At 43.3% G+C, this 13,768-nt stretch overlaps 1 pseudogene; it reads left to right on the top strand.

Moving 5' to 3' along the window:
- The first annotated feature begins 968 nt into the window (after positions 1 to 968).
- Positions 969 to 1,767, top strand: LOC139031415 (pancreatic progenitor cell differentiation and proliferation factor pseudogene; annotated as a pseudogene).
- The last annotated feature ends 12,001 nt before the right edge of the window (positions 1,768 to 13,768 follow it).

The raw sequence follows: 13,768 nt of genomic DNA on the forward strand, positions 1-13,768 counted from the left end.
GGTTGTATTGTATATTTATACCACATGTCTTTATCCATTCATCTTTTGATGGACATTTAGGTTGTTTTCATGACTTAGCTACTGTAAATAGTGCCGCTGTGAACACGGGGGTGCATGTATCTTTTTGAGTTGGACTTTTCTCTGGGTATATGCTCAGGAGTGGGATTGCAGGTCATATGGCAGCTTTATTTTTCATTTTTTAAGGAACCCCATATTGTTTTCAATAGTTATTTGACTAATAACTTTTATTAAATTTACCTATTTTTTACAGAGTTAAATAAATATATCCTAAAGTACAATTTTATGTGACATATTAAAATAGAAAAGGCATTTGGCACAAATATAAAGTAACCATAAAAAAATATGGCAGAAATAAAACAATATTCTCAAATCAACTTTAAACCTTGCATGAGGGAAGCTGGGATCCTTTGTTAAAAGGATGATTAGCAACTGTTAGGGATCTTCTCCTAGGAGCAAGGAGTCCACATTGTGAATTAGTACAATGGACCTCATATCTCTTGAGGGTTCATTTGCACTTTAATGAAGTAATCTTGGAGACTGCACCTTGGCTGGAGGGAAAGACTTTTCTCAAAGTTGTATTTCAGTTGTAGGGACTGATGGGGGTGGAAGAGGTATGTGAGCACCGTTAGGCTAGATGGCCTTGTCCAGAAGGTGATACCCGCTGTGCGTGCTCGGTCACTCAGCCATCTCTGACTCTTCACAACCCCACAACTGTAGCCCACCAGGCTCCTCTGTCCATAGGATGTTCCAGGCAAGAATCCTGGAGTGGGCTGCCACTTCTTACTCCAGGGGATCTTTCCCGCCCAGAGATCAAACCCCAGTCTCCTGTGTCTCCTGCATTGGCATGCAGATTCTTCACCACAGTGCCACCTGGGAAGCCCCTGGTGGCACCTAACTGGCCTGTGCCCAGGCCCCACAAGCAGCGATTAAGGTATGAAAGATGATGGAGGCGTGCGCGCCCTGCGTGTCTGGTTTCTGGAGCGGCCGTCCGCTTTTTCTTAGGCAGATGGGCTCTGTGGCCTAGCGCCCCTGTGCCCACCGTCCGTGATCGCACGCCGAGGCCCGCGAGGGGTCGCCGCCGAGGTTTCCACCAGCCCGCAAGCAAGAGCATGGCAGCCATCCCCTCCAGCGGCTCGCTCGTGGCCACCCAAGACTACTACCGGCGCCGCCTGGGCTCCACTTCCAGTAACAGCTCCTGCGGAAGTGCCGAGTACCCTGGGGAAGCCATCCCCCACCACCCGGGTCTCCCCAAAGCAGATCCAGGACACTGGTGGGCTAGCTTTTTCTTCGGAAAGTCCACTCTCCAGTTCATGGCCACAGTGCTAGAGTCCCCAGAGCACTCGGAGTCTGCCCAGGCCTCCACCAGCACGATCACCTGTGACCTGGCTCGGGAAGCTGTGGGGAAGCAGCAGCCCAGCGGCCAGCCTGGCAAAACCAACTGCAGGCCCCCATCCTGAGTGACCACCACCAGCTGCCAGGCTTCCTTCCAAGGCGCTAGGCTCATCAGAGCCCTCTTCCTTCCCCCGCCCTGTACCCTTCCTTCCCTTCCTCTCCCCAAGACCAAGCAGGCTGCAGTCAAGGGAAGCAGTTCGGTTTTTAATATCAAAACACCAAAAAGGAAGTTGAGAGAACCCCACTCTCTGCTATCCGAGCCACACGAACACGCCTTCCTCACATCCCAGAACCCTGTGCCTTGCACCAAGTGGACAATAAACTCCAAGAGTGAGCAAAAAAAAAATAAATAAATTAAATAAAGATGATGGAGCATTCTACCAGGACCTGATCATATCTCCTGTACTCACAGATATTCAAGCAGACGAAAATATACTTTTTTTGTTTGTGTTTTTTCCTGCTGGGAACATTAATCACAGACAGGGCAGAAGAAAACAAATGCAGAGCAACCGAGAGTGGTGGTGATGGTGGTTTAGTTGCCAAGTCGTGTCCAACTCTTGCGATCCCATGGACGGTAGCCTGCCAGGCTCCTCTGTCCATGAGCTTCTCCAAGCAAAAATACTGGAATGGGTTGCCATTTCCTTCTCCATGGAATCTTCCTTACCCAGGAATCAAACCCGGGTCTCCTGCATTGCAGGCAGAGTCTTTACTGACTGAGCTACAAGGAAGCCCTAACCGAGAGCAGAGCTGAGTGCTGCAGAAACAGACTTTCTGCAAAACGGTCTTTGCAACATTTTCCCCCTTCAGTTTAGTCTTCCCTCATTGCTATAGTTGTCAAGTCAACTGCAAGTGAAAACCCAAATGCTATATAAATTCATAAATATTAGGCTGTAGTAGAAAGACCTCTATAGCTGGAAGTAGGAAACCTGAAATCCAACTCTCTTCCAACACTTCTTAGCCCTGTAATCACCAAGACCCACTTACCCATTGCTTGTCAGGTCTCCTCTACCATTAAATCTTCAAATCCCTCCCTCTTTATTTGAATAAATTAGGCTCTGAGGGTCCCTGTAAGATGAGAACAGCATCTTATCCCCTCCCTGAAAGTTTGAGGACTGGACCAAATAATTCCTTGTACCCACAAGTTCGGGGGTCATAGAATCCCATGAAGTAGAAAAAATCAACTGTACACTTCTTGAGCATGAAGCAAATACAAGACATACCAGTGTCTGAGCAGCGAACAAAGACACAGAGTTCTGTATAGATAGCCAACTATGCACAATAAGGATGATGAAGATGTGTAATTTTCATTGACTATTCACTCCTCACAACAGCCCCATGAATTAATTTTATTACTATCCCCACTTTAAAGGTGTAGAAACCAAGGCACAGAGAATCCAAGTCAATTGTCCATAGCCTGCCATCCACATGCAGTAGAGATGCTTTTGAACAGACACTGTCTCTCTGTCTCAGGAGCTGTGCTCTTAGCGCTAAGGTCATATCACTTAGGAAAATAGGAGGAAAAAGATAAACAAACCACTGCCTTGCCCTCAGAGGCTTGCGGCCTAAAGGGAGCTGGCACAAATGGCAAGCGTTAAGCCAGGTAGACTGCAGAGGCAAATAGTGCTGTTAGGACAAAGGGTTCCTTCTGGATGGGAGTTGTGGGTCGGAGTGCGGAGCAGCTGGCCAGGACTTCCACATCTGTGTGCCCATTCCCTTGGAGGAAACAGGGTCATCCAGATAGAGCTGCACAACTTTCAAAAGGACGTGATGGTCCCTTTCATGCCTGGCCTACCACTCGAATTCTGACATTGATGGAACTTAGCATCACTAATAGGGACAGTAGGCAAGAGGCCCTGATGGGGTGGACCTGAAGCCCACTGCCTCTCCGAGGAAGAAGTCTTGCTTCTGTTAAATCCATTAAACAAGGAAGCCAGAGACCAGCGGTAGCTCTAATGCCATGACGACCTTCATAAGCAAAACAAAATCTAAGCCTGTGACTGCCTCAAGGTTAAGAAACTGAAACATAAGGACAACCAATTGCAAACTAGGCTTTAAGTTACAGCCAATCAATAATTTCCTTGCCCTGTTTCTGTCTTCTGTCTCTAAAAGTCTCTCCCAGCTCCCTTTGGTGAAGGACTCAAAACCATTCCTGGTTTAACACTGCCCAATGTGGAATCAATTTTTGCTCAAACTCTTAAAAATTGTCATAGGCCTCAGTTTATTTTTTAACGCACCCAACAATCTAATGATGTCCTGAGAGCTAAGCTTACATGAAATGCAGGAAATAGAGGAGAAAGTTAAATGATGCCACACGGAAGCAGGATGACAAAGCCAGAATATGGAAACATTCTACAGAAAAACTGATGTGTTTTCTGTAAGTCAGTGACATGCAAGTCAAAGGAGAGTGGACTAGTCTGGATGAACACTCCAAAGAGCCATCAGAGCCTTGTGTAATATGGGCCCAGACTCTAAGAAACCAAGTGTAAAAAGACATTTTTGAGATAATCAAGCAAGACTGATAAGGAGCAATAGAATGGATTTGTTGCTGTTTTTCAGTCACTAAGTCACATCCGACTCTCTGTGACCCCATGAACCGCAGCATGGCAGGCTTCCCTGTCCTTCACTATCTCCCGGAATTTGCTCAAATTCATGTCCATTGAGTCGATGATGCTATCTTACCACCTCATCCTCTGCTGCCCCCTTCTCCTTTTGCCCTCAATCTTTCCCAGCCTCAGAATCTTTTCAAATGAGTTGACTCTTCTCATCAGGTGGCCAAAATATTAGAGCTTCAGCTTTAGCATCAGTCCTTCCAATGAGTATTCAGGTTGATTTCCTTTAGGATTGACTGGTTTGACCTCCTTGCTGTCTAAGCGACTCTCAAGTGTCGGCTTCAGTACCAGAGTTCGAAAGCATAATACCAAGAAAAAGTCATTTAGTTAGGAGTGAATTTGGAATTGTGAAATGCCATGCTTTAGAGATCCGTTATGCTTTTAGAGATTTGATGTGATTTCTAGCATCTTCTTTAAAATATTTTAGCAAGAAAGAAAAGAAAGGGATAGATATAGAAGACACAGCACAATTTTGACACTTAAATTTCAAAGAATGGGTATGGGTGGGGTCCCACTACTGAGTTCTCTCTACTTTTATGTGTGTTTGAATATTCATAACAAACTAAGGAGTACAGAGAAAACTGTTTGCAGATATTGATAACAGCCTTACTCATAATGGCCCGAAACTGGAAACAAACTAAGTGTTCATCAACAGATGAATCAATAAACCAACAGCCATACAATGGAATATTATTCAGCAATGGATAGGAATAGACTGCTGATACATACAACAACGTGGATGAATCACGAAAGCATTCTGCTGAATGGAAGAGGCCAGATTTAAAAGGCTATTTGCTCTATGATTCCATTTATACAACATTCTGAAAAAGACTAAAGGGACAGAAAGTTGATCAGTGGTTGACAGGGCCCAGGGTTAGAGGATGAGATTGACTACAAAGTGGCAAGGGAATGTGGAGGGGGGTGGGGGTGGGGATGAAAATGTTCCATATCCTGGTGGAAATGATCTGTATCTTGGTGGTTATGTAATTTTATGCTGTGTGCTGTGCTAAGTAGCTTCGGTTGTGCCCAATTCTGGGTGACCCTATGGAACTGTAGCCCACCAGGTTTCTCTGTCCATGGGACTCTCCAGGCAACAATACTGGAGTGGGTCACCGTGCCCTCCTCCAGGGAATCTTCCTTACCCAGGGGTCAAAGCTGCATCTCATAAGTCTTCTGCATTGGCAGGCAGGTTCTTTACCACTAGTGCCACAGGAAGCCCATGTAATTGTATTCATTTGTCAAAATTCATAGAAGTATGCACTGAAAAAAGGGTGAATTTTACTCTTGAGTAAAAATTATATTTTAATTAATCTGACCTTAAAAACAAATAGAGTGAGATCAAGAGCTAAGGAGAAAAGGGAGGGAGGGCGGGAGGAAAAGAGCAGAGAGGGATCGTCTGCAGGCTTGGAGTCTGGAGATGGAGCAAAACTTCTTGCATCCAGGGACCTGTGCAAGGTCAGAGTCACTGGAGAACCACTGTCTCCCTGGGACTATTGCCACAGCCTTGGGGAGTAAAACAAAAGTATAAATCCTGCTTCTCTTTTCCCTTTGTGTTCACTGGGCCGTGATGCTTTTCCTCTGCTGTGGCCCCTTCTCCTCACCTTATTCACACTCTTTTAGGAAGACGGTCCCTGCACAGACTCGGTGCTGGCTGATGAAAGCAGTGCTGAGACATTTGATCTCACCTTGATTAAACTAGAACAGCCTGTTCTGGGGCTGGAACAAGCAGTGACCCAGAGATTTTTGTTAGAGTCTGGCTGTATTGATCCAAGTAAATGAAAGAATAAATGAGTATTTTTACTGCCAGCCGTCTGGCTGAGAATGGATGGCGAAACATTCAGGGAGAGTTAAATAGAAAACAGTGGTGTTTCCTTGCCAGCCTCCTTTTCAGTTGGTGGGGAAATCATTCCAGATTTCCATTTTTGGCAAATATGTCCCATATGTCCCTAGGCTGGAGCCCCAGACCCTCCTCGGGACCCCTTCAGACAAGGAGAGTTGCCTAATCCCAAACTGTTTGTGTGTCCTGTGCTCGGGAGTTTGTGTGTCTGACTCTTTTGTGACCCCGTGAACTGTAGCCTGCCAGGCTTCTCTGTCCACGGGATTCTCCAGGCAAGAATACTGGAGTGGGTTGCCATGTCCTTCTCCAGAGGATATTCCCCACCCAAGAATGGAACCCAAGTGTCTAGCATCACAGGCAGATTCTTTACCACTGAGCCATCTGGGAAGCCCCCTGTTTATTTCACCCTAAATTTTACAGTCCTTTGCTGAGTTGTCATTTTCACGAGATCAAAGTACATTTGCTTTAAGAGGTAAAAGCTACTATGCAGAAACTAAATAAACTACAAGGATATATTGTACAGCATAGAGAATACAGCCAACATTTTACAATTATAAATGGAATATAACTTTTTTCGTGTGTGCAGCTTGTTGGTTTTCCCAACCAGAAATTGAACGTGGCAATTGAACTTGGCAGTGAGAGCGTGGAGCATTAACCACTGGGTTGCCAGGGGAGTATAACCTTTAAAACTTGTGAATCACCAAGTTGTACACTGGAGACCTATATTATATTATATTGTGACTCCAATATACTCAGGAAAAAAAACTAATAAAAATAAAATAAATTCTACTGCTAAAGAAAAGTATGTTTGTGAAAGACTGAAAGTTGATTGATTAGCAAAAAATAAACTATCTTACCATTTGTTGATGAAGTGTTGCCTCTTGTAAGAAGAATTTTGGTGACCATCAAGAAATCAAGCTATTAGAATTTTAGAAAAACATTATTTTTTCATTTCATATCTCAAAATTTTATTTTTAAATTAAAAAAAAGTTTACAATATTGTGTTGGTTTCTGTTGCACATCACAAATCAGCATAATTATACACACATCCCCTCCCCTGTTCCCATCCCTCCAGTTCATCATAGAGTGCCAGCCTGGGCACTCTGTGCTACAGAGCAACTTCTTGTCTAAAGTTTATTCTTTTTTAATATATATATATATATATATAAATTTATTTTGACTGTGGCATGTGGGATCTAGTTCCCTGATCAGGGATCAAACCCGGGCCCCCTGCCTCGGGAGCTAGGAGTCTTAGCCACTGGACCATATGGCAAGTCCCAAGTTTATTCTTCAAATATTAGAAGCATCTTCCATTCTGATGGTTGAAAAAATTAAAAATTAGAGTGGGAAGTTTCTTTCCCACAGTTGTCCCCATTTTCCTAGCACCTCCTCCTTAAAAAAAGTTTCTTTTGTATTTCTCTAGGGACTTCAATGCATATCAGTATGAATATTTACTGACTCCACTTTCAAAATCTAAACTTTCTATTCAAGTATATGTTTGAAGGAAAATGTACACAAATGATAAGTAATCAGCTCAATATTTTTCCTCAAAGCAAACATACTCATGTCCTCCTAGAACAAGAAAGAAAACTTCTTCAGACTCTCAAGGTCCATGAGGCTCTTTCCATGAGCCTCTTAGTAAACAGATATTCAGGTCTTTTGCTCATTAAAAGAAAAAAAAATCCACAGGACATTTTTTTTTTACAGGTTAGTTGTTCTTTACATTTCTGGCTATGAGTCCTTTATTTATTATGTGTATTGCAAATAACTTTTCCTCTCTGTGGCCTCCTTTTGATCCTTTTAATGGTGTCTTTGAATGTACAGAGGTCCTTAGCTTTAATGTACTCCAATTTGTAATTATTTTTTTTAACCAAGCTTCACAGCCTGCGGGATCTTAGTTCCCCGACGGGATCCAACACAGGCCTCCTGCAGTAGAAGCACCAAGTCCCAATCACTGGACAGCCAGGGAATTCCCTACATTTTATTATTTTATGGTTACCATTTGTTGTTTCCTGTTTAAGGAATCTTTGCCTTCTGTAAACTCATGAAGATATTTATCTGTTTCCTATTAGCTCAGTTGTTTTACGTTTTCAGATCTCCAATCCATTGAATTGGTCTTTGTGTATGTTGTAAGGTAGTGGTCCAGATTCATTTTACTTTCCATTTGACTACCCTGTTAGCACTGTTTTGAAAGGACTGTGTTTTCTCTACTATATACAGTAACACCTTCATTGTAAATTAGCCATTCATACATGTGTGCTTCTGGGCCCTATTCTGTTTTATTGGTCTATTTGCCTTTCATTGCACCAAAAGACCACACTGATTTCACTACTAGAGCTTCATAAGTCTATTTTCCTCCAGATATATTGAGGTAGTATTGACAAATAAAATGATAAGATATTAAAGTGCACCAAATAATGATTTGTTATATATTGTGAAGATATTCCCCCATCAAGTTAGCACATCCATCACTTCTTATATGTATATTATTTATATGCATAATAGTAAACATGTATAGTATAAATATAATAAACTCCATAAATGTGATTAGTTTTATGTTTACTCCTTCATGTATTCTTAAAAGATTCCTACCTATTTAAATACATTTATGTTTCTTAAATGTATGGATTATTTTAGGAACAAGTGGAATGATAATTACGAGCAAGTGTCCACTCCTAACTTTTCCTTTGCATTATTTTGGGACATTCTGCTTTGATTTACAGAATTTTGCCTTCTTCATGGACTCCGAGAAATCATATACTGCATGAGTGCCTTTGTCATGCCTTGAACTTGAGAGGAACATGGGAAAGCAGAGAAACATTTAGAGAGGAACATTTAGAAAGCAGAGAACAACACTATTTATAGGAGGGAAAAAAGATTGAGGTCCTCAATTTCACTTTTCAAGCTAATGTGACCTGTGATCTGTGCAAGTTACTTACACTTAAAATACTGGTATCCTTACAGGTTATTGCAATAGAAACCGAGGCATATTAAAATTTTGAAGTTAATTTGAGCAGAAGTGTGTTAGTTGCTCAGTCATGTCCAACTCTGTGTGACCCCATGGACTGCAGCCCACCAGGCTCCTCTGGGATTCTCCAGGCAAGAGTACTGGAGTGGGTTGCCGTTTCCTTCTCCAGGGGATCTTCCTAATCCAGGGACTGAACCTAGGTCTCTTCTGTCTCATGCATTGGCAGGCAGATTATTATTTTGAGGAAAAACTGATTCAAATCAGGTGGCACCAAACTGGACTTGGTTAGGACAGCTTTGTTGACAGGAGTGGGGGAAAGACACAGACAAGGTGCAGAACATAGCAGGAAACTGTGGGATTGGCTGTAGCTTACAGCCCTATTGACTTTTAGTGATGGTTTGCCTTTAGGCTTTGATTCTTAGACATTTCAGGCTTAGGTTTGGGTTTTCTTATTCAGTCCACTTCATTCCAAGGACCTCCACATTTAATGAATGTTGTGGGTAAAATGTAGATAGCACATAACGTTCAATGTTGTTGAAAAATTAAGTACAAAATGAAGGCAAAATATCTAGCACATTGGCATTCAATTCATTCATTCAACAAACATTCATTGAGAGGATTTTAGTTTCACTTGGAACTAAATAACTGAAGAGAACAAAACAAAGATGTCTTGCCTTGCAAAGTGAACATTGTAGTAACTGCATAATAAGTACATGATATAATATGTTATGGAGAAGGAAACAATTTTTAAAGGTTATACTCTATTGATAGTTATTATAAAAAATCTCTGGCTTTTGCTCTGAATGAAACACAGAGCCAACACAAGGGTCTGATGTGACTTCCATTTAACAGGAATTTTCTAGCCACTGGGTGGAGATAATATCTGACAAGATTGGAAGCAGAGGAACTGTTTGGAGGGTATTGCCATAATCTAGGCAAAATGATGAGATGGGGACACCTGTGAGAAATGGACAGAGATGCTGGATAAATTGTAAATGGAGAGCCAACAGATTCTCCTGACCAAGTCTAGGTGGAAATAAGAGGGTGATCAAAATAATGGCAAAGATTTGGGCTGAAAGGAAGAATGGGTGACAGTAACCAAGGGAGGGAGGGCAGGCAGGGGATGGAGAAGAACTGGATCTCACTCTGGACCGCTGCTTGGACTGGCATGTTGACTCTCTTAGATGCTCCCATGGTGATGCCAGGTGGGCAGTGGGTAACAAAGCTTGGCTTACAGGGAAGAGAGGCCCGAGTGGGGTATTTATTGGGAGTCATAAGGCTGAGCTGAGTGTGGTGTTGGAGAAGACTCTTGAGAGTCCCTTGGACTGCAAGGAGATCCAACCAGTTCATCCTAAAGGAAATCAGTCCTGAATATTCATTGTAAGGACTGATGCTGAAGCTGAAACTCCAATACTTTGGCCACCTGATGCGAAGAACTGACTCACTTGAAAAGACCCTGATGCTGGGAAAGATTGAAGGCAGGAGAGAAGTGGACGACAGAGGAGGAGATGGTTGGATGGCATCACCAACTCAATGGACATGAGTTGAGTCAAGCTCCGGGAGTTGATGATGGACAGGGAAGCCTGGCATGCTGCAGTCCATGGGGTCGCAAAGAGTCAGACACGACTGATCGACTGAACTGAACTGAACTGAACTGAACTGAACTGAATAAGCCTGAGAGATGGGCTTTAAGCTCTGAGACGGGAAAGGCAGGAACAGAGCAAGGAGGTCCTGGGGCTCAGCGATAAGACAGGAAAAGAGGAACCGAGGGAGGAGACTATGAGGAAGCATCCAAGAGGCAGGAGAAAAATCCTGAGGGTGTGGTGTCTTGGAAGCCAAGTGAAAGCAGAGCTTTGAGGCTGAGAATCATCCCCCATGTCACAGGCTGTGCAGCAACCAGGTAAGATGAGGCGGGGATGGGTCGCTGGGTTCAGCTTCACAGCGGCTGTTTGTGACTGATGGGAGCACTTTCAGTGGAGGGATGGGGATGGTTTAAGAGAGATCTGGGGAAGAATCGTGGCCTTAAAGTACAAGTAATTCAGGCAGGATCTTAGCTGTGGATGAGAGCAGTTACTGAAGGGAACAGAGGGAAGGACAGGAAGAGGTTTCTTTCTTTATGTTCTTTCTAGGATTGGAGAAATTACAGGTTTTTGGTATGCAAATGGGAGTGATTTAGTAGACAGAAAAACTGATGGTGTAGAATTGGGTAGAAATAATAGGGTAAGCATCTTGAGTACTGGAGAAGGGATGGGATTAAGTGGTTTTGGATTGGAGCACAGAAAGTGAGGGGTCAGAAAACTCTTTCTAGAAAGAACCAGATAGTAAATATTTCAGTATTTGTGGGTCCTCTGGTCTCTGTCTCACCTCTTCTGTTGTGGCTGTAAAGCCACTGTGGGTGGTACAAAAATGAACGGGCATGGGCTTGTTCCAATAAAACTTCATTTCAGCTCATCAAAATTTTAATTTCATATATTCTTCATGTGTTGCAAATATATTCTTCTTTGGATTTCCCCCTCCTCTGATCATTTAAAAAAAAAAGAAAATGGCAGGCTGTGCAGAATTGGGCAGTGGGCTGGGTTTGGGCCATGGGCCAGAGTCTGCAGATCCCCAATCTATGTAACTGGCAAGAGTAACCTAGATGGGTGCAGAGAAATTGGACATAAGTGGTGAGGGGAATCCGAATTCTCTGGAGTGCTTCCGTTTTCTCAGTGAAGTAGCAGCCTGAGAAGGAGGATGAGTGAGAAAATATAGCCGATTTCAGGAGACAAGCAAAGGCATAAAATATAGAGCATGGGTTGACCTGAAACACCTAAGTAGAACGCATCTCCGCGCTGCATTGACCCCTTTTGAGGTTGGCGGTCTTGCATCTGAAGTCAGGGCTGCTCAAGCGGGCTGAGTGTCTCCGCAGCCACGACACAGAATTGTCACCAAGTTGGGCTCAGCACACTCTGGTTCTGCCACTGATGTGTCAGGTGGGATGAGGCCAAGGTTGAGAGTTATTGCATAAGAGAGTGTTTATAATGATTGTAGGAATAAAAGAGATTTATTAAACAATGATACAGGACACCCAATTAAATCTGAATTTCAAATAAAGAACAAATAATTTTTAGTGGAAGCCTTTACGGTGATTAGGAGAGGGAGAGAGACTATAAAGCAGTTAAAGGAGCTTTGCACACTGGGGCATCAATGGATTGAGGTCTCCCACAGGAATGGATGCTGGGGAGGGGTACCAGAAAGGACCAGGCAGAGTCAAACAGCTGCCCTTGAGATCCCAGCAGGAGCAGCCACTGGTGACGACAAGGGTTAGGGTTCAACCACTGGAGGAGTGAGTGCCACTGCGGGGAGGAGGAGATCATTAGCAGAAAGCCATTCAAAGAACTAGCTGCTCAGAGGGATTGAATATAGTGACAGTATCAGTAGTGCCAAGATGACAAATAATTCATACTCATCGTCTGATCAGCACTGTGTGTGGGTGTGAAAAAAAAATTAGGCAAGGTTCCAGTTCAGGGTGACCTAGAAAAGTCATTCAGAGCTCTACCAGGGGTCCTTCAATGTGATGCTAAGAACTTAGGACCACTCATTTATTTTCCTACTTTTTAACTTTTAAAATACATATTTGGCTGCACCAGGTCTTAACCGGGGGCATGTGAATTCTTAGTTGTGGCATGTAGGATCTAGTTCCCTGACCAGGGATCATACCTGGCCCCATACATTGAAATCTTAAGATTAGTCACTGGACCACCAAGGAAGACCCAGGACTTCTGGTTTAACACTGCCTCCCTTCCCGTGTGAAGAAAAGTAGTGAATCAGTGAAGTCAGTACACCTCACTCAATTTCACATACCTGAATATGAAAGTGTTTTAAATACATAAAACACGTTATAGTATGTAAATGAGGGTTGGGTTAGCTGAAGCTTTTTTTTTTTTAAGTTTTCATAATCTTCTGATTATTTTTAAATGAAAGCAATTTAGAAAATACTTAAAGGACTTTTTGTTTTGGCCTGGAACAAGTGAGTAAAATCAGACTGAATAAAAAGAGAAAGGTTGATCCCTTAAAATATGCATTGGATGCTTGCATTGGCGCTGCAGGGTGGGCTTAAGGAGGAGTCTGGGAGGAGCCAGCGAGGAGGGTCGTGACCTGAACCGGGTGTAAGTTCTGACCTTCCAGAAGAGGGAAGAGGCACGCAAACGTTTCCTGCTAAATCGTGTCCCTCCGTGGCCCACTTCAGCGTGCACTCACCACTCCCCTTCTCCATCAACATCCAGGTTGTCACTAGGATCTAAAAACAAAAAACTCCAAGGAGACATAGAGGGACTTTCGAGTTTTCAAAGCACAGTCCACTGGGCAATGCTGGCTAAGATGTGTGGCCACCTCAGAAGAAGTGAGCTCTTGATATCCAATCAGAAATGAAAAATGCTTCGGTTCTTATGATTACGATAGAATCAGTTCAGGAAAACACGACAGAGTCAGTGGAGAAGCGGCAAACCCACAGCATCTACAGAAATCCTCCCTGGGGGCTGGAGGGGATGGCAGAGTGGTCAGGAAAGAGACTAGGTGATAGTTAAAAACCCTAACCCACCTCTGGAGACTAAGTTCCCAGGGATCAGTGTGGGGAGGTCTGTGCACAGCCTGTCCTCAATTCCCACTGCAGCTCCTGACAGAGAGGAGATGAATAAATACTTGTGGAGTACAGAACAAGGAAGGAAGACCTGTAGAAGCTCCTTGGCGGCCTTAGCCTTGGGCAAATCAATTTGCATCTCTGAGCCTCAGTTTACTTTACCTCCACACCTTTTGCAAAGAAGAAATGAAATAGCACTGAACTTTTAGGAGTAGTGATTCTTGCTGTTACTGAAAGGGAAGGAGGTGAGGAATCATCTTTGCCTGGTAGAAACATATTTTTAGAAATAACGAGAATTTTTAAGGGGGCCAGTGCTTTAACTA

This window comes from Odocoileus virginianus, chromosome 27, assembly GCF_023699985.2.
Source record: "Odocoileus virginianus isolate 20LAN1187 ecotype Illinois chromosome 27, Ovbor_1.2, whole genome shotgun sequence".
NCBI lineage: Eukaryota > Metazoa > Chordata > Mammalia > Artiodactyla > Cervidae > Odocoileus > Odocoileus virginianus.